Here is a 26,422-nt window from a genome sequence, read left to right as displayed (position 1 = left end):
TTCTATTTGTTGCCATTTCCTTGGGGTCTTCACCATTCAGTCTCTCTCAGCTTGGCCTCTGTGAGCACTATTAACCCTGTTTTAGGAAATCCATTGGCAGGCACAGCTGTTGTGGGATCTCTGTCTGATGACCTTTGGAAAAAGAATTATAAATGCTTGTATACCTGCAGTGTTACCACTCTGATTTATGCAAATAACCTCTTTAACAATACTCAAAATACTTAACACCAAATGCTGCTAACTAAATCAAACACATCACTGCTCTTTATCTCAATTCATTCCATGTTCAAAAATAACGTGTTGCATTCTTATGCTCCTACAATCTAAACCACAAGTGACTGAACTAACAAGTAAGGGAAAAAACAGTTTAAAATGCAGTCTGTACAATGCATGGGTTGTGGGATGGTTTTCTTTTTGCAGTGACTGCCAATACATTTAAATCCAGATTCCTTTAAAATTCAAAATAATAGATAAGATTTATTCTTAGGAACGCTGTGATGAGAATCATCATTTTGAATTTGAATCTCTAACAGTAGGCATCTAAACCAACACAGGCTCCCTTGACAGAAGGAGAGATCTTTTTGTCTAGTCCTGAAGGAGGATTTGGTAATTTTATTTATACCCACTACCAATCTATTGACTATAGGGGGATCCCAGAATCTTAAGCTGGGTAAGAAAACACCATATTGGTATTCTGTACTTGTAACAAAACAGACTTATTTCAGAATTTCTGGAGAAGTTCCAGAGAAGATATAAAATATTAATAAAATTATACTCATTGTTTGGGATAGCTGCAACTTCTGTGAAAAAGCTTTCGATGTATTATTACAGATTTGGCTAAGTTGGAAAGGAGTGGGATCTAAATGTTAGATCTCTTAAGAACTTAAAGGAAGATGATAAAGGATCATGTTGAAGCAGCAGGCTAAAAGGAGTCTGAACACAGGATCAACAACACTGTGGAGTACCTCCACAACATCTTCATTTATAATTTAGTAAATAGAAGAGAGTAGGTAGCAAAATATGCTGAAAAGGTCAAGATGAGAGACACTGTTGACATAGCAAAGTTGAGAATTTCATAAAATGAGATGCATAATAGTGTACTAGAAGTTGGATCAAGTTCAATAGTAGCAAATGCAAGATCAGGTAATTGAGGACTGTTAAATCTGCAGCTATGAGCTAAACAAAGTTAGGTGAAAATTACCAAGGAGAAAAAAAATAAATCAAATGTATTTTGTAGCAGCAGACTCAACATGATAAGAATTGACATTTTTCTAGTATCTTGATCTCAAATACCTATGTTTCATTACATGTCATACATTTAAGAGTATAAAATACTATGAAACCAAGAAAGCCATCAAATCTTTTTGTTAGAGAGCATTAGGGAGCAGACATACTAAACATTCAGATCACACTGAGCTAGGTCTATTAGTCAAACAAAAGGGCAAGGAAAGGACATGCTTTAACTGGAGCTTTATGAAAGAATTATGGCTTTCAGTAAAATTCCCTGAAGTTGTTTTCTGCAGCATATTTCAAATACATTCAGAGGTGGATCTGACCTCCACAGGTTGATGATGCCTCCACTTGGCAGCTGATTGGCTCATCACTCTCAGTCTCTTGAGCAGAAGGGGGAGACTGTACTGTTGCATAGAAAGGTTTTTAATCAAGATGTGCTATCATCCATCTTAGTCTTTAATATTCTGGATCAGATCTTGACTTACGAAAAACCTTACTGACAAAAAAAAAAAAAAAAAGTGGTTTCTTCAGAATAGAATAGAAGACACTTCCTTTATAATCAGGTTGTCTACCAAAACAAATTCACCTTCAAGCATGGTGGGAAGTGTAATGCTCAAAAAATCAGTGATTTCTTTGCTAGTACCAGCTTTCAAACACGTAACAGAAAGGTTTTATGCTTCTCTTCCAGTAATAGTGACCACAGTGACTACCAGAGTTGCTTTAAGCAATGTGGTTCTTGGTCCTATGGGCCTTTCCACTCCCCTTCTTATTGCAGGAAGGGATGGATGGAGGGAGGCAGCATTAATATTATAAGAAATAATCAGAGGTGTCAGACTGATAGATATGGTCAACCAAAGAGAAAGGATTTCCACAGGTAAGCTATTGGTCCTACTTGAGAAAAGTAAGTGGCAAAATTTGTCAGTTCAGACTTTATTTTCAAATATCGCTGTGTTTTGTGTAAGTTGCAGAAATTGTTCAGACTGGATGAACGAGTTCCCATGAGCATTTTTAAACACTCAGCACAAGAATGCCCTTAGGATCCTATGACACACACAGCTGGAAAGCACTTTCCTTCCTTCTGAAAATATTCATCATTACATTTAAAGCAAAATTTGCAGCCAGCTGAGGGGGTGGGATTTGTCTAAACAGGAGCTGGAGAACTTGTGGAGGGTCACAGGGGCTGAAGCCTCCTACATCCACAGCTCCCACCAGCAGCACAGGGTGAGCACAACAAGGGGAGGCATTTTTGATTCAGAATCCATAAAGTCATGTGTCACCACTGGAAGCTACTGATGACAGAAATGCTTTAACACTTTCTTTATGGAGTAATAAAGATAAACCTATAAACGCCTTCCACTGGGTATACTTCTGTAGAATTCATGCATTATTGATGGTATAAAAGATAACTTTTACATTGTCTTTATGGACTGGTTTCCTAAACACTTTCCAGTAAATTAAATATACTATTACAGGAGAAATCAGCCTTTTATAGCTGTGTTATCTAGAGAGAAGCAGCTACAGTTGAACAAGCTATGGTACAGAAGTGAAAGTCCAGTCTTTTTCAGTCTATTCCAGTTGTTTTCAATCTGCTATCTTCATTTCCTTGGAAATTTACTGACTACTTTTGGGAAGTTCACAAAAGATGAAAAAGAAAACCTACTTTCAGGCAGTCTATATGGACCCAGAGTCTCCAGAGACAGGAAGTTCCTCAGCCTCTCTACTCAGCACTGTTTCAGTGTCTGAGCACTCCCTTTATGAAGAATTTCTTTTCCTTATACCTAAGGAAAAATGCAATTTCTTTGCCTTGCCTTTTGTGCCTTTCACTGTGCACCTGCAAGAATAAGGCTCCATCTTCAGTGTAACAATGCAGTAGACAGCTGAAGAAAGAAATAAGGTTTCCTCTCATTCTCAGTTTATTAAGAGTGAATATATTTCATTTCAGGAGATATCAAATCTATGAATGAAGTTTAAAAGATGTACTCACTATTACCAATTTTTTATGTCCCTAGTCACAAAACTGGTTGTGCACACTTTGTTGTGCACACTATACCAACAAAGTCAATTCTACTGCCTATTTTTACCTGCTGCCCCAGATCCATGAAGTGTTGCTTCAGCTCTGATGAATTTTGTGAAAGTATTCTGCCACCTAAAGGAGATATTTCAGACAATAATTCCTCAAAATGGTTGGTTTTCCATGATAAGTTGAGAATATACATAGTGTTCCCAATTATAATTTTCTGATTAAAAGATTCAGTTTTCACACTCTGAAACTATTTCTCCCCTGAACAGCTACTCCTTTACTTGTTTTATTTCATTTCAGTAGGCTTCATGGCCTCAGCCTCTCAGTACCTCATTTCCTCATTTGTTAAATGTAAATGTACTGGAATTAAAATGGTATTTGAGATTTTTGTCAATGACTCCTATGACTTCAGAAATTACTGACGTTTTTTCAAGGCCTTGGGCTCCCACTGAAAATTAACTTCTCTCATTGCATTTAAAACAAACATCTCCCTTCCCTTTGGCATTCTAAAAAATTATGACTTTGTCCTTAATTAAAAAATGTAGAATTTCTGAGAGGTTGGCTGAAGGGAAAAGGCCAACTTAAAATACTCTGTACCCTGACCCTGAACATGAATGTAGAAATGTACAGATGTAGAAAACTCTTCAGTTCCTTGACAGATGAAGTAGCTCATTAAACCAGCTAATTGATAACAAATCTATTATTCATGCTTCCACCTAATGAGCCAAATATGCTTTGCATTAATTCTGTTGCCAGAGCTTCCTTATTCTCAGCAGAAAGCAGTGATATCTATACTTATGTTTGACACAAACATCTTCAAAGTCTGAGGATCAGATATGGACTTAAAATAAATGAGTTTTTACTCACCAGGTCAGTCCAAATTGCATTTAGTGAGAGGATTTGGGAGTGGGATTTGGGAGAGAGGGTAGTAATTAAACATATATTTTCTGTCAGCTTTTCCATATTTTCTAATCATTATTAAAAAATAATTTTACAATTTTTTTTCTATATCTCCAGATTGGTTGAAATCAACAGTAATTCTTATTGGAATCCAAAGAAAAACAAATGTATGTTTGGATACACTATGTTATTATCACTGTAGTCTAATATTTATGAATATAATGTTCTCTCTTTTGTCAATTTTTTATACATTTGCAAAATCACAAGCCTATGTGATTAAAACATTCTCAGGAAGAACTGTTTTTCATTCAATATGTGACATAAATTATAGTTCAGCAGAGAAACTGAATTTAATAATTTCTTTTTTTTAGAACACTGAAATAGCTTTCTAGACTTTTGCATCAGGGCATTAGGCAATTACTTACACTGAAATCCGATTTTCATGCTTGCACGGAAATAAAATTAAAACCTCCTCTTATTTTATATATATTTAAATAATCAGAGTTCTAAATAAATCTGTGAAACAGCTAAGTGATTACAAGAATATTTAGCTGTGTATAACTCATGTTCTCTCTCCCAGAATCAGTCATCAGTGGTCACATCATCCTGGTGATCCTTGTAGGCACTGCTTTTGCAGTTTTCGGGTTTTGTCTCTATTGTCTTCAGTAAGGCAAAATGAATTCATTTACCCAAGAACTGCTAAGAAAACCAGCTCATTCTCGTTCATTCATTTAAGAAAAAAACCCCTGAGTTGTTGTTCAATATTCATAGAACAGGCGCAGGTAGCACAGGTAATTTCAGATTTCTGAGTTCCTTCTTCAGCAAAATACTTAGGTTATTTTTTTATTCTCTGGTATATTTTTGCAGTGCAGAGATGAAACTCAGTTTGTATTTTTTGATGATCAAAGCAAAATGTCTACAATAGCATTGAACATCACATTTTTTGAAGGCTTATCAACACTATGTATTTGTAAAACAATTCTATTTCATGTAGACAAGGCTAAGCTTTTCTTAAAACTGCGCCAAAGTTCCTCACTGATTCCTTTAATAATCTATGTTTTGTACATGCTGGTTAATGCTTTCTCTTAAAATCAGGGTAACTATTCTTTGTACCTATATCTCTGTTTCATTTCATTTTTATGGTGTCATCCATTTAACATGAGGGGAGTGACTACTTTTTCTTTTTCTCTTTTTAGCGTAAATGTATTTTTTTTTCCAAGGAAAATGAACCAAACACTTGGCACACCTTTTTTTTTTGCCATTATCACGATGTTGCTTTAGAATTTTTTGATTGTGAGGTAGGAGCATAAAGTAAAGAAGTCAAGATCTTCTTAAAAAACTGTTTATATTGTACTGAGTCCCACCAAGAAAATCCAGTGGCTGAGACCAACTGTGTGAGGATCAACAAGGTCAAATACCAGGTCCCACACTTGGGTCACAGCAACCCCATGTAGCACTACAGGCTGGGGGCAGAATGGCTGGAAAACTGCCTGGCATAAAGGACTTGAGAGTGCTGGTCAACAGCAGCAGAAAATGAGCCAGCGTGTGCCAAGGCAGCCAAGAAGGCCAATGACATCCTGGCTTGTATCAGGAACAGTGTGACCAGCAGGACCAGGGCAGTGATTGTGCCCTTGTACTCAGCAGTGGTGAGGCCACACCTCAAATCCTGTGTTCAGTTTTGGGCTCCTCATGACAAGAAAGACATTGACGTGCTGGAGCATGTCCAGATAAGGACAGCAGAGCCAGGGAAGGGTCTGGAGCACAAGTGTGATATGAAGTGGCTGAGAGAGCTGGGAGTGTTCAGCCTGGAGAAAAGGAGGCTCAGGAGAGATCTTATCACTCTCTGCAACTACCCAAAAGGAGGTTTGTAGCCAGGTGGGGGCCAGTCTCTTCTTCCAAGCAGCAAGCCATAGGACAAGAGGAAATGGCCTCAAATTGTGCCAGGGGAGGTTTAGAATGAATACTAGGAACAATTTCTCAGACAGGTTTATCAAGCATTGGAACAGGCTTTCCAGAGAAATGGTGGAGTTACCATCTCTAGAGATGGTAACAACTGGATGTGGCACTCAGTGCTGTGGTCTAATTGACAAGACAGTGTTCAGTCAAGAGTTTGACTTGATGGTCTCAGAGGTCTTTTCCAACCTAATTGATTCTGTAAATGAATAAGCCAGAACAATTTTTGCACAAAAGTGGAAGTACTTGGTAGCAACACTATCTCCATGCAAACATCCCGAAAGATATTTTTTTGTTTGCTTTGCACACAATTTGTGTACCGCTAAGAAATTAACATCAGTTTCATAAAGGTCAGACTAATCTTCAGACTGCTGCTCTCCAAATGAGATAATAAATACTTTTGATGCTCAACTTCCTGAGGAAGTGTCAACAAATATGCAATGCAATTATCATTTGAATCACAGAATCACAGAATATCCTGAGCTGGAATGGACCCACAAGGACCATTGAAATCCAACTCCTGGCCATGCACAGGGCAGCCCAAGAGTCACACCATGTGCCTGAGAACATTGTCCAAATGCCTCTTGAACTCTGTTAGGCTTGGTGCTGTGACCACTTCTCTGGGGAGCCTGTTCCAGTGCCCAACCACCTTTTGGATGAAGAATCTTTTCCTAAGATCCGACCTAAACTTCCCCTGACACAACTTCAGGCCATTCCCTCCAGTCCTGTCACTGGTCACCACAGAGAAGAGATCAGTGCCTGCCCCTCCTCTTCCCCTCACAAGGAAGTTGTAACTTCAATGAGGTCTCCCCTCAATTTCCCCTTCTCCAGCCTGAACAAACTAAGTGACCTCAGCTCCTCCTTGTATGGCTTCCCCTCTAGGCCCTTACCCATCTTGGTAGCCCACCTTTGGACACTTTCTAAAAGCTTTCTTTCTTTCTTTAAATTGTGGCTCCCAAAACTGCACACAGCACTCATGGTGAGGCCGGTGCCTTGGGTGAAACCTGTTCCTAATTGATAGGCATGTGTTTCTGGGGCAGCCTGCTTTCAGAACATCTGAAAGTTCAGGTATTGCTCAATGTCACCACATCAGCTTTTAGAAGCAAGATTTCTACATTTGCTGCTTGCAACAGAGAATGGTACAGAGGAGTCCTGACAGGAGCAGGCTCATTAGTGGTCAGACAGAGTTGCAGACTATACCAATCAGCTGTTTCTTCCTGATGAGGTCTGAAATATTTGGGAACTGAGATTTTTTTAATCAATGTTTATCAATGTTAATTGTTTGAAATAAAAAAACTTTCAAGTCCCCTTATTTATATTTGGAATCTTATATTCATATTAATGTCTCTTTAAACACCTGTCTGCATCTACTCTGGTGGAGAAATTTTTCACAAAGCTGCATTCAGTAAGATGCTAAAACTGAGTGGAAGTGATATAAGGAAACCAAGTGAAAGAAAAGCTAAACTGACTACCAGGAAACTCTCCCTGTCAGTGAGGGTGAGGAGGGATCTGTGGATAAACAGCAAGGGAATAGTGGAGGTTTCATCACAAACCCTGGTGAAAAGAGGAATGAATGAAATGATAGAACCTTGTATTTTAAGAGTGAGGGATCACTTAGTTCTTCTCTTTTTCTACAGGCCAAACTCTGATATCTTTTGAAGTAAACGCCATGCTATTGTCCATGGGAGTCTTGCTTGTGTTTTACCTTATGATTTTACAGACCCAATTCTCCATGGGCATAAATGAGCATAATTACTGTTGACATCAATGAGGTGAGGCCTAACACAGTGCATGGCTTAATTGGATGATGGGATTTGCATTTCTCATGTATGCAAGCACTGCTCAGTGGCACAAAAGTGTGCTTAGAATACTATCAAGCATTAACCTTCAATTTGTGTGCCTAATGCCTACAGTGTCTTTAATAAGTGGTTGTACACTCACAACTAAAATTGGAGCCAGCTCAGATACTGATGATTTTTTATTTATTTATTTTCAGATTTTTGCAAGGACAGGAAAAATATTTGCCTATTAGGTGTTCTGTACTACAGATAGACCAAGCCCCCCTGTCTATGAATATCCTGCAATATCTAGGAGTATCTTAAAACCTCACAATCTTTTTCACTTCTACCCTGGATATCACTCATGACTTGAATTCCCTCAAATCCCAGTAGGAAGCATAGAAAGAAAGACAAGAAATTTGCATTGCTCAGCTGTGAAGTGTGCAGCTTAACTACATAAATAGAAATATTTGCAAGTCATAGTTGTCATCTTTACTGGAAGGCACAGCTGTCTGCTTAACCCGTCACAGCAGAGATTGTGAGCCTTGTCTGTATAAAAAAGACAAATGTAAAAATAACCATGAGTCTTCTAGCAAAAAAATCACTGTGGCAGAAAGAGCACAGTGCAGTCAAAGAGATGGATAATTGCTCAGGTCACTTCTTTTCTACTCATTATAAATCAAAGCCAAGAGGAAACCCTGTCTGGCCTTTCTGTGCAGTCCATGGCTATGTTTACTCAGCTTTGTGTCGCCTTTGTGTCGCCTCTATTCCTTAGCATACAATTCCAGTTATAACACAGCACAGTTCGGGAAGTACAAGGGCAGCAGCAGAACGGCTCAGCTCCCAGCTAGAATGAAATCATAAAACATTGCTTTGCAGCTCTTGCACTGTCTGCTGGCCCTTGTGAAGTCTGACTGCCCATTCATCTCGTGCACTGCTTTTGCACAGCTCGGATAAAGCTGGGCATGCTGCTGTTATGGTATTGCATGTTGTCACATAAATTGGCACATAAAGAAGGGCTGATGGCTGTAGTGATAGGAAGATCAGCTGGAAGGAAAAACCGATTCAGACTGAGCTCTGATCAGATAGCATATTCTCTCGGCCTCTAACAGGACCTCTCCGAGAAGGGAAAAGAGGTATTAGTGACCCCTCCACATGCCTTTCCAACATGGCATGATGAATAAGATGAGGCAGACCCTGAAAATTGTATTCCCTACCGTCAGTGGCTGGTGGATGCTGGAGTTGCATGTCAGGGGCACAGCATTTTAGTGTCACTTGCTAATCACCACCCTTCTGGATGCTCCTTGGCATCTCTGAGGAATGTGCATATATGAAAGTGTGACCCTTGTTGAGACAAAAATAGGAGAAATGCAGATATTCTCTCCCAGACCCCTGGGCTTCTCAGCTGGGATTGTTTCACCTGCATCCTTAGTTTGCTGGTGATCACATTTATGGTAGAGCTTCTCTGAGCTGAGCCTGCTACAAGCTGCTGGTGAGAGTCCTAGCCCAGAGAACCAACAGAGTCATGGCATAAGGAAATGAAGAGAAGATTGTGAGCCTTTAAAATCTCACAGAGTTAAGTGATTTGCCCATGCTCACATGAAAAGTTTGGGGCAGAGCTAATATGATCCAGAACTTCTCCATCCTGGCCAGCTGTCTCCCAGTGTAACTGTTCTTTGCTCTGTTGGATGCACTGAGGAGAGTAATCTGTTATCCTGATTTCTGGGGCCATCAGTGCTGGATGTCTTTGCCTGGAACATCCACTTTATTTGTCCGTGTAGGAGCTGATCTATGAACTGGGGATATAAAATTCTAAGCCTGCTAATTGCAGATTCACTGTCCTTTGCTGGAGTTGTCTATGTCATTGTATGACTGCTAAGCATAGATAAGAGAGAAATAATGGATCTGTGTCCTAATAATGCAGACACCCTGGACCAGGTACCCTCATGGGCCCTGAGAAACAGCCCTGTTGCACAGTGTTGGCAGACATTTACAGACATGCAGATACTATTGAAGGCACTGGTGATTCAACATTTGAAAGAGAGGTTCATGGGTCCTGGGTGGGGACTACCAGTTCTTGTACTGCTATTTCAGGACAGTGTTAGGTGTCTAAACTCAGTCATGTAATCTGAGGCAAAAGCAAAAAACAACAATGACAAAACAGAGGGAAAGGGAGAAACGTGAGCCTTGTTATAATTCTTTTTATTTCTAGGTATCTTTCTGATACTATGTTTAGTTTTATTGAATAAGGACGCATTCATGCTCCCACAAATGAAATTATGGCAGTACTGTTAAAACAATTTATATCTCTCTTGTAGTGGTTATGTTTGTCATAACTATTCTTCCTTCTTAAGGATGAGAGTTAGATATTTTAATATCCTTATCCTGACGTTTTCTTAATAAGGTTGCAAACAAACTTTCTGTGGAACATTCCATAAAGCTTAATTTTCTGTTGTCCTTTCCATGAAGCCAAATATTCCTGCAAAACCAAATTTTTGCTTGACCACAACATTCCAGCATGTCTTTAATGCCTTTCAGACTTTTGAAAGACTAATTTTCTGATGATTTCTCTGTTGTGGATCTGCATTCAGCTCCTGCTTGGTATTGATGTCATTATAGTGTAAACTGAGCAACGACTGTAATCAAAGTTTCAGTGTTTTCCCCCGAACACAGCAGGTTCCTACATGGGTGGCAGCAGGGCAAGGAGAGTCTGCAGGAATGTTTTTTTTAGGGGGGACTTACTGTTGTCAGCAAAGATTTAGCCTGGGGGCCGTATTGACAGAAAAAGAAGCTGAACACAATAAATTGAAGACTTAACTGTACTTTCACAAGCTGCTCTCTGTTGGTCACAGAGAATTTCGTGCTAAATATCTGCTGTTGTCAAGTCACTGAGCCCAACAGCTCCTTTCTGCAAGTCTTCTTTCAATTACAAATATGTTTCCCCTTACAGTTGAGTTCAATGTCTTTACTGCCTTTGATGTCATTTTAACTCCCACAGACCTGGATGAATATATTATTTTTATAACTCAGAATCGATCCATTTGGGATTCACAAGTCACAGAAGCAACAATATTTTGAACAGAGTAAGATTCACTGATAAAATAATACCCAGATACTTCTTTTATTTAATGGCAGGTGCAATTCTGCAAGGTTATTTCTTTACCACTAACCTGCTAGAGTGCTTCCTGCTAGTTTTAAAAATATATGAAGTACCATGACAGCCTGTTACCTTTTAAGTGCTCCACAGCGCTAACAGAAAACTCCCAATTCCTACATAATGCTGAGAATGTGTTCCAGATTTATGACTAATGACAGAGTGTTTACTGTTCTCAGTATTGAGGATAAAGTTTTCACTCCCTCTTTCCAGTCTGTGAGAGCAATGCCTGCACTACATGTCAAACATAAAATCAGATCCTCACCTGAATCTAAGCGAATTCAATGGACACGTTGCACTTCTCAAGCTCTGGCTTTTGTGGATCCATCTCCAACCAAGCTTTGGCACAGGCATATCCATATGCTCAGGGTGCTTTGTGCTGCAGGAGGCTAACTTTACTGCACAGGCTGCATAGTCAGTGATTATATCAGTAAATTAGATAGAGCTGGGGAATGTTCTTGGTCATGGCAATGTGACAGACTGTACTGTGGACTGTTTGAACAGTCCCTGGTGCAATTTTAGCCTGTGCCTATTAGCAGTCTCCCAAAAGCTCCAGAGCACTGTCTGCAAGTCAAAGCAATCCAGGGACTACTCCCAGTACATGATGTGTGTGGAGCCACTCTGCCTTGGAGGCTGCAAGGGTTTATTAAAACACATGCCAGTTGGCTTCAGTGCCTAGGAGTGTTTCTAGGCACATTCAGCTCTAAGTTCAAACACTGCCATAGGGTATCCTCAGTAGACACATATTAACTACAAAGAGTACAGCTCTAGACCTTCTGTCCCTGATTCAAACCGGCCATCTTACCCAGGGCTCAGAGAGGCCAGGCTTTCTGTCTTCATTGTCTCTTGTGGGAAGTGTCCTGGCCAACTGTAAGATCCTTGTCAGTTTTTCTAATGCCTTCTTACAGTTGTGAAAGTCATCCCAAAAGATTTGGTCACAGACACCAATGCAAACAGCACCAGTAAGCATCCTGACTTATTAACGTTCAACAGGAGGCAACGTGGTAGACATAAATCATCTGGGCTGGATTTACAATTTGATATGCCAGCACCTTGTGTGAAGTCTCAGTGGCAGCAAATCAAACTGAAGCTAAATCAAGAATCTTCATTGCTGACCAACAATCTCAATGTGAGTATCTGTCTCATGGCAGAACTGGAAAAGGAAACATCTGTATTGTCACAGGGGCTGATAAGTTCAACAAGTTCAATGGTTGACACAAGAGAAAAAATCCTTCTTAAGGAAACCAGAAGCAGAAACTTCTAATTCATTCTGGCAATTAAATCTAATTTTTTAATCTCTGCTATTATCAATTATTTTTACACACCAGTAGATTTCCCAGTTAAACATAGCATCATTTTCCTCTGCTTAACTTATTTTCTCCCTAATTATTTCTAAAGAAAGAAACTACAACATACATAAAAATGAAGTTAAAGCATGGATGCTGGAGGACAAGATCTGGCTTGAGGTTAATCCTGCATGGATAAAAGTGTGAGAAATTGTTCACCTCTGCAAGCAATGGAAGGGGAAAAACAGATGGCCTGAGCCAAAGTGGAGCTAAACTAATAAAACAATAATGGAGAACCTAGGAGTAAAAGGTAGTGAAATGAGCATTAGTAACTCCAGTGAGTGAAAAATATCAAAAGATATTAAAATGAGGGTTCTGGCTTCTGTCAGTCATGAAGACCAAGATTATGACATGAATGTTAAATCAGAAAAGCCAGACCCCATAGGAAAAGAGTAACACAGGAGTGGGCTATTCAGCTGGGAGGGGAACAGGGGGCAATGTCGAATATAAGGTGGAACAAGTGATGAGGTGATGGTTGTTTGAGGAGTCCCTGTTGAGCACTGTGACATCTGATCCCTGAAGTGGAAAAAGGAAATAGAGCTCTGATTTGCCCATATCATGTGTCTGCCTTGTTTCCTCAGCCAGGAGCACCTGGGATGCTTTCCTTGGCACAGACTGAGGGATACCATGGAGAAGATGGAGAATGGACCAAGCATCACAACATCCAACATCTGAACAATGTGCTGAGTGCAAGGACTGGCACAATGTTATTCAGAAATTCTGGGCAGAACTCAGTGCAATTGGCTGAACTAAACTGTGGTGCATTCTAATTAACATTACTGGGGACAAAATTGGTCTGGTTTTAGCAGATTGGGTCTTCTAAAACAGTTTTGATTTCCAGTGGGAACAAAAATGTGGGCAAAGAAAAGTAGATTGTCTACCTAGGCCAAATAAAAGACAAGGTACCTAAATGGTACATTCTCTCTTTTGTTAAATAAGATTTTACTTACAGAGTACATACACACTTCTTGATGCATCAAGAGCTGTTCAAGAATAGAAAGTACACAAGTGCACTGAAGTGAAATCTCCGATTTGAGTTGTTTTTGTGCTGCAGGCAATGAGATTTGGAGCTGTGCCATATAATTCAGCGCACAACTACTAAACCTGTGGTATTAGCTCATAGAAACAGAAGCTGGAAAAGACTCAAGCTCTGTAGATCTGCCTCAGAACAAGGCATTACCGGTGTTATCAACAACCCCACAGCTCAAACCAAATAAAGCACCATGGAGCACTGTCATCCAAGACTAATACACGTAAGGAAATTCTTCCACGATTTTTTTTTTGTTTAGTTGGGTTTTTTTTTGTTTGGTTTCATTTGGTTTGCTGTTTTGTTTGTTTGAATAAGAGGAATCATAGAATCACAGAATGTCCTGAGTTGGAAGGGACCCACAAGGATCATGAAGTCCAGTTCCTGACTCTGCACAGGAAAACACCAGGATACTGGGCCTTTGTCAATTCCACACTACAAGTGAGCCAGAGAAATGATTTTCCACTGTCTACATCTGACATGGAGAATGGAATTTGGTTTGAGATTAATTTAACTGCCTTTGCAGATATTTACCTGTGTGCTGCTTGAGTAGGGTCAGTGGAGATGACCAGTTTAGTGCCAGAGCATAACATTTCAGTGACCTTAGAGGTTTTGCAAGCTGTGTTGGTTGGCCTCCAGCTATTGCTCCAGAAGAGCACAGATCTTCTAAAGATTCAGTAAAATATTTACCATCTCCCTATGGATGTGCCTACACCCTCAGGTATTCCAGATGCCAGCAGACACATGACATTCTGCACAAAAAGTCTACCTGAAGGTGACCTGAACAGCTTTGTAGGCTTCGTCAGCTTTAGGGACTGGATCTCCATGGGAGCCTGGACTCTAGACATGGGCACATACTGCTCCCTTTTTTCTGTCAAGCAATAAACAAGCAACATCTAAACCTCTCTCAGGTAACCGAGACATCCACATGGGAATTAGGACTTCCTCAAGACCTATAGGTGACTCATGCTTTCTTGAAGCTGGGATGGCCTACAGAATCCCAAAGGACACAAGAAGCCCATAATTAGGCAACTCAGTTGAACCTCCTTTGATGATCACATACAATGAGACATTTCAGCTAAAACAAGAGAAGACCGTGTTGCTCCCAACTGCATTACAGAGGTAAAGGCAGACGTAAAAGGTATTTTTACTAACTTTTAAAATGGCTGATTCTGTGACTTTGGATAGACTATTCACATTAGAGAATTAATTTTGACTTTTTTTAGAAAATATTCATAATATATATCTGAACCACTGACTAAGGCAAAAAAGATCACCAAGAATTTCAGCTGCTCTCTGTAGGTTAGGTACTGTTAGTACTTAAAAAGCAAAGTGCAAGGGGCAGATCACATATTCACAGGATTATTATTAGGAAGAAATTCTTTACTGTGAAGGTGGTGAGGCACTGGAACTGGTTACCCTGAGAAATTGTGGATACCCCTTCCCTGGAATTGTTGAAGGCCAGGCAAGATGGGCCTTTTCCAATTTGGTCTAGTGGAAGGTGTCCCTGCCCATGTCTGGAGAGTTAGAACCAGATGATCTTTAAGGTCTCTTCCACCCCAAACCATTCTAAGATTCTATGATTATGACGTTTTGTGTCTATTTCTAAGGTACTCATCATAAGAACATGGCAAGCCCTATTGTCTTGCCATTGGCAACCTCAACATGTTTCACTGAAATAATTAATCTGTATGTACTATAAAGCTTAGAAATACAGTTTCAAGGCCACACTGGATCAGACTCCAATGATCAGCTATGGTTCAGAATCAATCTACTTTGTGTAGCAATACAAATTCTTTTGGACCCATCAGTTGACAAAAATTCTACCCAAAATCAAAACACCAACCCCAGATCACAGGCTGGCATTACAGATTAGGCATTTTCTCATAACATCTTTATGATCATGTGTAACAACCAGCAATTAAATGTGAAGTGTCATATTTTAAATTGTCATTAACACAACAAAGGAAAAATGTAGCTTAGATTCACCAGTATTAACAATAAAATAGAAATCAAGCATTGTAACGTGAAGATAAATAGCAACAATTTAATGGACTAAAGCAGACAAAACACAAGATGTTTATAAAAGCTGAGAAGCTTGACATTACTTTTTAAGCATTAATATACGGTAAAGACATACATGGAATTGGATACTAAGCCAAGTGGAAGGGTTTCAAGGAAATCTGAATGAATGGTTGAAAACTGTAACAGGGGGTCCTAACCTGTCTGCAAGAACACAGTGTTTACAGAGCACAATGAAGAGTACAATGGATGTGACATCCAAAGCAAAACGAGAAAAATGTAATGGTATCCCGACAAGATACTGTAAGTTTGATTGAGGCTAATTAATGCAGAATTTTAATAGGAGCTTTAGAATGTGACAGCAGTGGATTGCAGCCACCCTGTCAAAAAGGAATGTCCTCTCTGTTCGCCTGAGTGTGGCACAGTTCGTGTGTGTGTGTGTGTGTGTGTGTGTGTGTGTGTGTTTGTGTGTGTGAGCACACATGCCTCGGACTAAGACTATGCCTGATAAAATGCTAAAGCCTCTGACCCTTCACTGCTTAAAGCTCTGACCAGCTGCTTAAAGCTGGTGTCCCTCAGGACCAAGTGCAATGCGAATCCTTGCTTTAAATCACTACGGCTGCAGAGATGCAGGTGCAGTTGGACAAGATTAAGGTATATAACGACAGTACAGGAAGCACTGGCTCAAGTCTGAGAGCAAGTCAGAGCAGCATGGTGATACAGATAAAGCAACAGGTCCTGTCCTTCACCAAAAATAATTACTTCAGACACAGAGACAGGCTGATTAGTTTATACAGCCTCCTGGCCTAGAGGTAGTGCTGGCACATCTGCATCGTTTTCCACTGCACGGAGAAGATATTGCCTGTAGTGACCCCACTCAAAGTAAACTACCTCAAGCAAAGTTATTCACTCTAGGATAGAACAGGAAATCTCATTTAAGATTTACAGACAGTGAAATGAATGGATGAAACCAGAGTCTGTCTATATTTGTGGTGCTGCACTTGGTTGCTGTTCCAGCACATCAGCCAGGATGACTTGAGCTTCATCTCACCAGCAGCAGCTCAGGGAGTCAGGCAGCGGCATCGCAGCACATCTGTGCTGTGCCAGCTTACATGAGTTGACCTCAAGCTTAAGAGCTGACAGCAGGGAACTTAAGGCTCTATGGAGCCCCAGGCAGTGTTTACCCATCTTGTTGGGTGTCTTTTCAGTTTGTAAAGAAATCCAAGCTGCTATACTCCTCCACTAATACCTGATGTAACTAACCAAAGACTTCTGTCTATGCATACTCCCAAGAGTCGTGACTTGCAGGACTTGTATCAAGACCTGAAATACACTCCAAGCTAAAAAAATTAAGAGGTAAATCCCTTCTAGGAATTATAACCCTTCAAAAGAGATCTGAAGCAAGCTGCTAATTCTCCTGGACATGAATAAACTATTCTTTTTTTCTCTACTGGGACAGACTTGGTTTCCTGAAGAAAATCATCGCCCGTCTGTCTTTGACTATTAGCTCATGTAATGGTTCTGACAGCAGATGGAATTTGTGCCTAGGAGAAGTGCTGACCCTTTCCTGAGAAATGAATAAATCCTCGGTTTACCAAGCAGACTCTATATAAATAGAATGGCAGTCAATAAAAAGGAGGTGGTCTCCTGGGAAGATAAATAGCTGGTTGTGTTCCTGACTGTAGGAATGCAGTTCAGAGAACAGTAGTTTCATTTATTTCACTTGTAACAAAGGGGAAATATTACCATGGAAAGCTATTTTCTGAAATGACGTCTGTCTACCTTGGCTTAATCCATTTAAAAAAAAATTCTAAAATGGACAATAGCCCAGGTGACGTTCATGTGCATTGTAAAGCTGGGAACTACACAGCTTCAAAACAAGTAGGAACTGCTTCACTTCCTGTTAGGCAGTGCACCTATTTGTAATGATTTCCACAGGCTTGCTCTGAGTTTTCACCAATTCTGATGGTCATCATCCCTGCAGTGATAGAGCTGACAGAGGCTCAGTACTGAACATTAAACGGCCCAGACACTGAACAATTCTGGCTTGGATTTGTTCTACTTTTTCTTCTTTGTCTAAAGTTTTCCAGATCAACACAAACTGTTTGAACACATAGATGTTCTCAACCTCTTAGATACAGAGACAACCATCAAACAAATTTAAGCTTAAGCCAGTTGGGGTCATACTAACAACATTCTCAGTTTCAAAAGGGTTTAAATAAACTCAAAGTCTTGACTGGTAGGAGTCAAATTTATTTCAAGCATAAGAGAATAGTACTGCATTTGAATCAAACTTTTAATAATAATTCCTCTGTGCTTTGATTTACAAGAAAAACAAAAAAAAATTTCTATTCTGAGGTACGTTTGCAATTTCTCACACGTGTCTCAGATGGATTTCCAGTTAGTTATATAAGCACTGTTCCTTTTGGCTAATACACCCTTTGTTTTATCTTTTTTTTGGTCTACATTCCTGTAACATAACTTGAAGGTAAATTAATCAGTGAAATGAAAGGAAGAATACTTATCTATCTTTCTGTATGGATATACATATACCACGGCTGTGTGTGCTGTCGACGGACTGGAGGGAAGAGATGGCATCCAGAGGGACTTGGACAGGCTTGTGAGATGGGGCTGTGTGAATCTCATGAAGTTCTACAAGGCCAAGGGTGAGGTCCTGCACCCTGGTTAGGGCAATGCCAAGCAGAAGTACAGGCTGGGAGGAGAATGGATCAAGTGCATTCCTGGGAAGAAGGACTTGGTGGTGTCGGTGGATGAAAAGCTCAAAATGACCTGGCAATGTGCACTTGCAGCCCAGAAAGCCAAACTTGTCCCGGGCTGCATCAAAAGCAGCATGGGCAGCAGGTCAAGAGAGGTGATTCTCCTCCTTTGCTCTGGTGAGATCCCACCTGCAGTTCTACCTCCAGCTCTGGAGTCCCCAGGACAGGAATGGCATTGACTGTTGGAGCACCTGTAAAGACAAGCTGAGAGAGCTGGGGCTGTTCAGCCCAGAGAACAGAAGGCTCTAGGGAGAACTTAGAACACTTTCCAGTACCTAAAGGTGCTACAAGAGAGCTGGAGAGGGACTTTTGACGAGGACATGTAGTGATACGAGGGCAAATGGCTTTTAACTGAAAGAGGACAGGTTTAGAAGAGATGTTAAGAAGAAATTCTTTACTCAGAGGGCGATTTAGGGACTGGAAAAAGTTGCCCAGAGAAGCTGTGAATGCCCCATAACCTGGAGGTGTTCAAGTCCAGGTTGGATGGGTCTTTGAGCAATCTGGTCTAATGGGAGGCATGTCTGTCCATGGTAGTGGGGTTGTAACTAGATATTCTTTAAGGTCGCTTCCTGCCCAAACCATTCTATGATTCTGTGACATACTGCTTAATATTCAGGTTTGGCATTAGCAATTACGATACCATCCAGCTTTATTTCATCCTCTCCTTTAATCTAGACTTTCAACTAAAACTCCCACTGGTTTCATTAGGAGTATTTCAGTGTGCATGTAAAGAGTAGGGATAATTTTAGAAATGAGCTAACTCTCTTCACATTATGCACAGTGCACTGAAACTTAATGTCATCCTAAACTGCTAATAAATTCAGCCCATTTCCGAGAATACCCTTCATTCACAGTTGCCTTCCCAAGCCATCCAGACTAATAACTGAGATCCTAAAACAGTATATAAGTTTTCTTTAACAAAATCTGACTCTGATAAAAGGATAGACCTTTTTCCAAAAAATACAGAGCAATTCCATATCTGTTGCAACTCATCTGAGTTCCTGAGAGCTGCTCTGGTCATAACTTGTTTTTTCTGAACTTTCTTTTAGTCAGAGAAAATGACACTGAGTTTTACCATTCCTGATGACATTTACCAATCACAGATTGTCAGAATACTCGGGGTTGACTTTTTGGAGGCATAGAAGAGGATGTAGATATAAGCATCTTGCTGTAGTCCAGAGAGGAAAGACAGAGATTGGAGTTATATGAAATTAATTACCAAAAAAAAAAAAAAGGGAGGGAAGCATGGTATGAAATTTAGGATTGTGTTTTTTCAATCTCTGTTTAAATTAGAGTTTCTTACCATCGATGCTATCTGACAGCCTAGAAAGAGAAGATAAAACTGGCCTGATTCCACCCTTGTGTTGTATGTGAAACCCAGATAAGTTCACAGTGCGGTGGCTATAGAAGTGGTACCAAAAAAATTGTCCCAGTTATTCGTCAAACAAGGAGGAGGAGAGGAGCAGAACTTCTACCTTCCTCTGTTCCCTGAGGCATCCTCCAGTGTGGTAGCCTCTCAGACAGAAGTCTGGAGTGATGAACAGGACAGTTGCTCTGTCAGCATTTTGTTTCTTTTTTTTCGGATTACAGAACAGAACACAAGTTAGAGAGGAGAGGAAAAGTACAGAACTAATAGGAAGCTAAATGAGACATGACAGTTCAGGCATGCTCTAGATGTGAATGCACAAAGTTTATTCCCAGTTGCTTCCCTTTAGGAATATTTTGTCTGAATTGCTTTAGAAACTCTGATATTTCTCAGAGCTGCTTATGCTGTAGTGAGTACACCTTAGGAAGGTCTGGACAATGTAAAAAGTTAAAATACGTAACACTCCCTCGTGGTTTCAGTTTTAAATGTCCATTATTCTGTGACTACCTACTATTTCTGTAAATATCTGAGGTTTCATACATCTCTAAATAGCCTGAACTAAATGGACATAGTCTCATTGCCATCTCCTGTAAATGGGTAGTTAGAAAGTAGTGGGAGATTGTCTCCACAATCGTTGGTGTAGGTATGTCTTGCTTGGGGGTCTTAATCACATTTTTCTGTTGCAGTTCTGTCCATTCCAAATGTCTTTTAACACTCAGCAGTGCTGGTGTTTGTATCAACAAGAGATAAATGGATGAATGCTGCCGCCTAGAGATTTCCCCTCCTTTCTTCCCTTTGCATGGGCAGTTTCTCTGACACTGAATAGCTACAATTGATTCTTCTGTTGACTACTATGGAGTTTCACCAAGGACAGTTTGCAGTCAGGGTCCTATGTGACAACTTTTGCAGGTTTCTTAGTTAGATAATTCAGAGCTGAAAGATTCTTTGAGGTTCATCCTACAGTACTGCTTTGGTAGAGGAACAGACATCCATGTCATCTTTTTGTCAAACCTCCATTTTTTCAAGGGATTTTTTTTCAAAATTCTTAATATATAATTTATGCATATTTTCTTTTGTTACTGCTAAAGAAAAAAAAAAAACACAAAAAAAACCCAAAACAAACAAACAAAAAGCCACTAAAAACTCAACAACCTCTGCTGCAATGCAAATCCTTGCAGGAGTTCAGCCCGGAAAGACCTATTTATACGAGAACTCCCTTAATGTTCGGGTGACTTCAGTAAACATCAGCAGATCTATGGGCAAGGGTGTGGATTCCCACTTGTAGGCAAGGCATTGTCCTCTCCCTTGTCAGGGGATAACCAGGCATTGTGCATATTCCCCCAGTGTCTAGGAGAATAGCTGTGATCTAGATACTCAGTCGAGTTGCTAAGAAACCTAAAGAAATTTAAAGTATGCAAGGTTACAAGGCTAATCTAAAGCTAGACTAATACTGTGTAGCATCCCCATGGCAACCAGGAGTGAATGGCATGTGAGGTGAAGGTAGAGGGGAAGACAGAATAATAATCAGCAATAAATAAACCTTGACAGGGCTTGGTGCCATTATGTTGTCAATGAGTTAAAGAATGCTGCTGCCCTGCTGTAGTTCAGCTAGTCTGCCAGGGAGAGAACTTCTCCTTGCAGGTCCAGAGGAAATGGAGGATGGCATTTCTAAAGCAAGGCTGTACTCTGAAAGAGTTGCTGCTGAATGGGTCAAATGACGGAGAGAAGGGTGACCTGAATACGGACCATGTAATAAAATACTATCCTTTATTATTTCATATACAGAAATAAATTTCCATATCAAATCTAATATTTGTGCCCCTTCACCCTTTAAAGTTCCTGCAAGTCCTGATCTGTTTGTTGTGTTATTTCTTCTAAAGGATAGTCTGCATAATTTTGCCAGCACTTATACTATTTTATGTATGAGAACGACATCTAAAGGATTACCTGGGTAGAGAAGCCAGATTGAAAAATCAACTTTTCCAATTATTGTCTTACAGTACCGGATTTTATGTGTTCATGTTCACACTCCCAAGGAACAAGACTCCTGACTGAGGAGCTGTTGTCTAAATACACTACGGACTATGGGGTCAGTGACTTCAAGCTTCATGGCCACAACCACAGTCCAGCAGCAGAGCTCACATTTTCTACCCTCAGCCTTGTGATTCAGCCACCATCACACATGAACTAGTACAACATTTCCTGACATGCTGAATGTCATGAGCAAAACTCTCCTGAGTGTTCAACTAAAAAAATCTGAGATGCCCTGCTCCTGAGGTTCACTCACTCAGGAGAGGTTTGATTTTTGGGTCTTTGAACTTAAGTTTATTTGAATGTTTTTGTTGTACTGAATGGTAAATAAAAGCACTTTTAAACACACTCTTTAGTCCTAAATAACAATTATCCTGAGAATTCATCAGAAATCTTACTGATTTCTTCAAAACAAGTCCCTAAGAAGATAAAATTGATAAATCATTTAAGGATAGCACTGTGCACTGCAAAAATACAGAGGGGAATATTCCTCACTCTGCCATCACCATTCATATGCTTCTGAAATTTGGATTTATGCAAACAGTAAATCAAGACTACTTGACCCTCTCAGCTCAATGAGCATGGATCCATGTATGTGCATGAAGTTCATGAATTTTCTTTGGGTCAAACCAGATAATGTTGCTTTGTTTTCACAGTTGAGTGGCACTACAGAGTGGAGATCTGAGCTCCAGGCAGTCTTGTTCTTACTTCTCACACCCCACTGACACGGGCCCTACAGGGAAATGCTTTCTGTTCATCCTACATGAGCTGTAGTGATTAGTAAGTTCAATCCTTGCTTTCAAGACATTTCTGCTGAGCATTATGAAGGAAAGCAAAACAGGTGCTGTATAATCACTACCTGCTCTGAAATGACTGAAATGCAGTCTGTGAGAGTTATGGGTACACCTGAGCATCTGAGGCATTGAGACTTCTGTTTTCTGATTGGGAAAGAAGAGTCCTCCACAAATAAGCACAGTAAAAGACCTTTCCCAAGTACCTGTTACAGCATAACATTAGGGCATCTTAGAAATTCAGTTCTTCTGATTAAACGTGGGTGCTTCCAGTGCAGGCTCCTACACCTGATCAAACTGCTTTAAACTCTTACTCAAAGTCTTTACAGGGTGCACCTTTTGCCTTAAAGCAGATACATACAATTGGTCAAAGAAGACACATCCCTGATTTCACCAACTATACACACTGTATCTCCACCAAGTGTAGTATGAGGGTCCCTCACAGAGTTTACAGCGTAATTCTTCTCACTGTAACAATTCAAAAGATAATGAGACTCCATTTTATCTAGAGATGGGGATATAGAGAATGCTCTGTTTTCTGCTCTTGAAAACAGAGAATGCAGCTACCAACTTTGGATCATGGTAACCTTGAACATTTCTGGCAACCTGGAACTTAAGCAGGTTTGATAAGATTTTCCTGCCTTGGTTCCATGACATTGGTAGTTTAAAAGAAGAAAAAACTGATCTGCTAATATGACAATGAATTATTTCCTTAAGGCTATACAATAAGACCAAGGCATAGCAGAGATCTGAATTCAGTCTCTGGGAACCTACAGGTTTGGGCAGGATGGGCCCTTAAAGACCTTTTAGTTCCAACCTCCCTGTCATGGGCAGGGATGCCACCCTCTAGACCAGGTTGCTCAAAGCCCCATCCAACTAGGCCTTGAACACTTCCAGGGATGGGGCATCCACAGCTTCTCTGGGCAACCTGTTCCTGTGCCTCATCACCCTCTGAGTAAAGAATTTCTTCTTAACATCTAATCTAAATCTTTTCTCTCGTAGTTTGAAACTATTACCCTTTGTCTTGTCACTTTCTGTCCCTGTAAAAAGTCATTCTCCATCTTTTTTATTAGCCTTCTTTAAGTACCAAAAGGCTAAAATAAGGTCTTCCTGGAGTCTTCTCTTCTCCAAGCTGAACAACTCCAACTGTTTCAGCCAGTCTTCCTAGGAGAGGTGCTCCAGCCCTCTGAGCATCCTCTTGGTCCTCCTCTGACATCCTACAACTGCTCTGTCTTCTTCCTTACTGCATTTTTCCCTCTGCAATTCAATGACAGCAATATCATTTCAGTCCACTTGGAAAGCTGTGCTTCCTGACAGATAAACATTTCACTGGCTGTTACTGACCTGGAGCTTCATTAAGAGGAGGAAAAAAACCCCAAATTGTGGAAACATTGAGTTCAACTCAAATCTCACTGATGTCAATAAAAGTCTTTCAACAAATTTCATTGAGCTATAGATCCAGTCCACAATGTTTGAGCAATAAAACACTTTGACATTCACATTAGATAGTCAATGGTCCATGATGCCACATGTGGAAGTTCTCTTAACACTGCAGAATTAATCTATTCCATGATGACAGTCAAGTATTTGCTATAGCTAGAGAATCAAGGACTCATGATTTTTAATGCTTCAATGTTAACTGCTTTCTGTGAAATGATTTATATTTTCTATATTATAATCTACATTTCCGATACTTCCCATTTAACACAATTAATGCTGACTAGTAGAAATGCTTACAGAAAAAATCACCCATGATCTCATAAATGAAAGAGAAAAAGTCACTCATGAACTCATCAATAAAAGTAAAAAGCATTAAAAATGTTTGAATTAGGTTATTCAAAAAGATGTAATTTTGTTGTAACTGAGTAATTATGTTATGTTAAATAAGCAACAACTGACTTTGAAAAGTACGTAATTCCACTTGCTGATTATAAATTTAAATCCAGAGAAGCTTCCATTATAATGTTACTGCATAATTTCATTAGTATTTCAAGACTTGGGGGGAGAAAAACCCACCAAAAAAAAAAAAAAACAAAAAAAAAAAACAAAAAACCCACCACAGCAAAAAAACACCATGGAACTGGATTCTTGATCTGAAGTGTTAGGAAATTATCCAGTGATTCCTACAAGTTTTCAGACAAACCTTACTTACTGGTCCAGGTTGGCATCCTCCAGGACTCCTTCTAAAGGCTAATAAATGGATGACTTATTACACTTTAGGAATCTGCTTTAAAATTTGGTGGAAGATCAGAATGATACTTAAATAAGTTAGCTTTAAAGTATTTCCAGCTTGGAAGATTTTTTGCCTGAAGATCTCATATGTGATACACAGAGCTGGTTATTAGGTGAAGAAACAACCCACTATTTTAAGCCTGTGAGGACTGTTATCAAAATAGTTCCAGCCCTTAATTGGCTCTCAGCATTTTAACCTTGCAATGATTTTCTAACTAAAAAAAATCAGTTCTGCTTTGAGTATTTTTTTCCTTTTTAAAATGTTTTCTTCCAACATATTAATTTGTCCAACATAACCACAAGCCATTAGCAGGAGAGATGTCATTCCCCTGTGTGGTAGTGTTCTCTTCTTTTGCCTTTGCAAGAGGCTTTTTACAGATTACTTGTCTGTCCAGCATTCTGTTTCCAGTGCACTTTACTGAATCTGGGTTTAAGGGTTATTTTTCTCCATGTTTTTAAAGCATTTTCTTCTTAATTTGGAAGCTACTGTTGCCACAAGCCATTCTTTCACTCAACTGCACATCCCAGGTCTGAAATTCATCCTGGCATCTGTTCCCTGAAACCTGAGCAGATGGAAGAGTCCAGGGGGGAGTACTGGTGCCAGCATAAGATACCTTTATCTCTCTGTGGTAAATGTTTTCCAACAGTAAAATTCAACCCCAGATAAACTTGTCAGGAAATATATAGTTAAGGGAAGGGGTGTGTAAGTGTACGTAGTAATATATATGTCTTGTGGGGAAAAATTAATAAGTTGATATTAGCTAATCTACAAAGCCACTATATTTTCAAATGTATTTATGGCAGTATTGAGTCCTTTAACCTTAACCTTAAGGTTGTTGTACATGACCTTTGATAGCTCCTGAGCAAGAGCAGAGTAGACAACCACTGTACATTTTCAGGAAAATCCGAGTAAAATATGCAGTCATCTGGTATATTTAAGAATATAAGGACAATTCAGAGCAAACATAGGAAAGGACACAATACATATACCCTGTAAGATGGAGAGAAAAGAAATTCAGTATTTTATCTGTTTCTATGGGCCTTCTTGCAAAGCAAAACAGTAACCCAGAGAAGCCCCAGAGAAGTATTTATTTCTCTGCACCAGATACTTGGGTGCTGAATTATGTCTTCCAACACATGATATTTTCTGAGGGTCCCTTTGGGAGGAACTAATCCTGTACCATTAAAATAGTGGTTCTATGCTTTTCTAACTCATGAAATATGAATCTGTATTGCCTGAGAGCCCAGTCATAATTCCTTAGTTGGTGAGAGAGGCCTGGCTGCTGGCTGCTGAGTTGAGCAGAGTAAAGGACATCAGTTTTGCATGGAAGCACCTCTAGAGGAATAGCAGCTTTAGCTACATACTGTTACATTTCAGCTACTTAAGTTTCCTGCGTTTCTTTTGGGTGGAGTACAGCAACATTAGCCTTCGCATGGCTTCGATTCTGAACGCGGGCAGTGAAAGGCTCCAGCAGAGGGTCTGTGTAATTGACGAGGGTGTTCCCCCTTTAAAGGCTCTCAAGAGTACATTTCTTTTTATGGTTTATGGTTATTGTTCCAATTGTGCAAAGAGAAAAACAATATTGATGTTACGTCATGCACAATATAGCATAAGAAAAATCAGCAAACATCCCCTATAAAGCACAATACCTCCACTTCCCGAGTGAGCCATTGAAAAACCATTCAAGTCAGGAATTAATTCCCCCCAGTATATATTCTTTGTATTTCCTGACTTCTTACCATCTTGCCTTTGCAGCTTTCACTGATTTATTCTGTCCTTATTTTGTAATGA

The sequence above is a fragment of the Chiroxiphia lanceolata genome, chromosome 1, assembly GCF_009829145.1.
Source record: "Chiroxiphia lanceolata isolate bChiLan1 chromosome 1, bChiLan1.pri, whole genome shotgun sequence".
NCBI lineage: Eukaryota > Metazoa > Chordata > Aves > Passeriformes > Pipridae > Chiroxiphia > Chiroxiphia lanceolata.
This window is presented reverse-complemented; position numbering follows the sequence as displayed.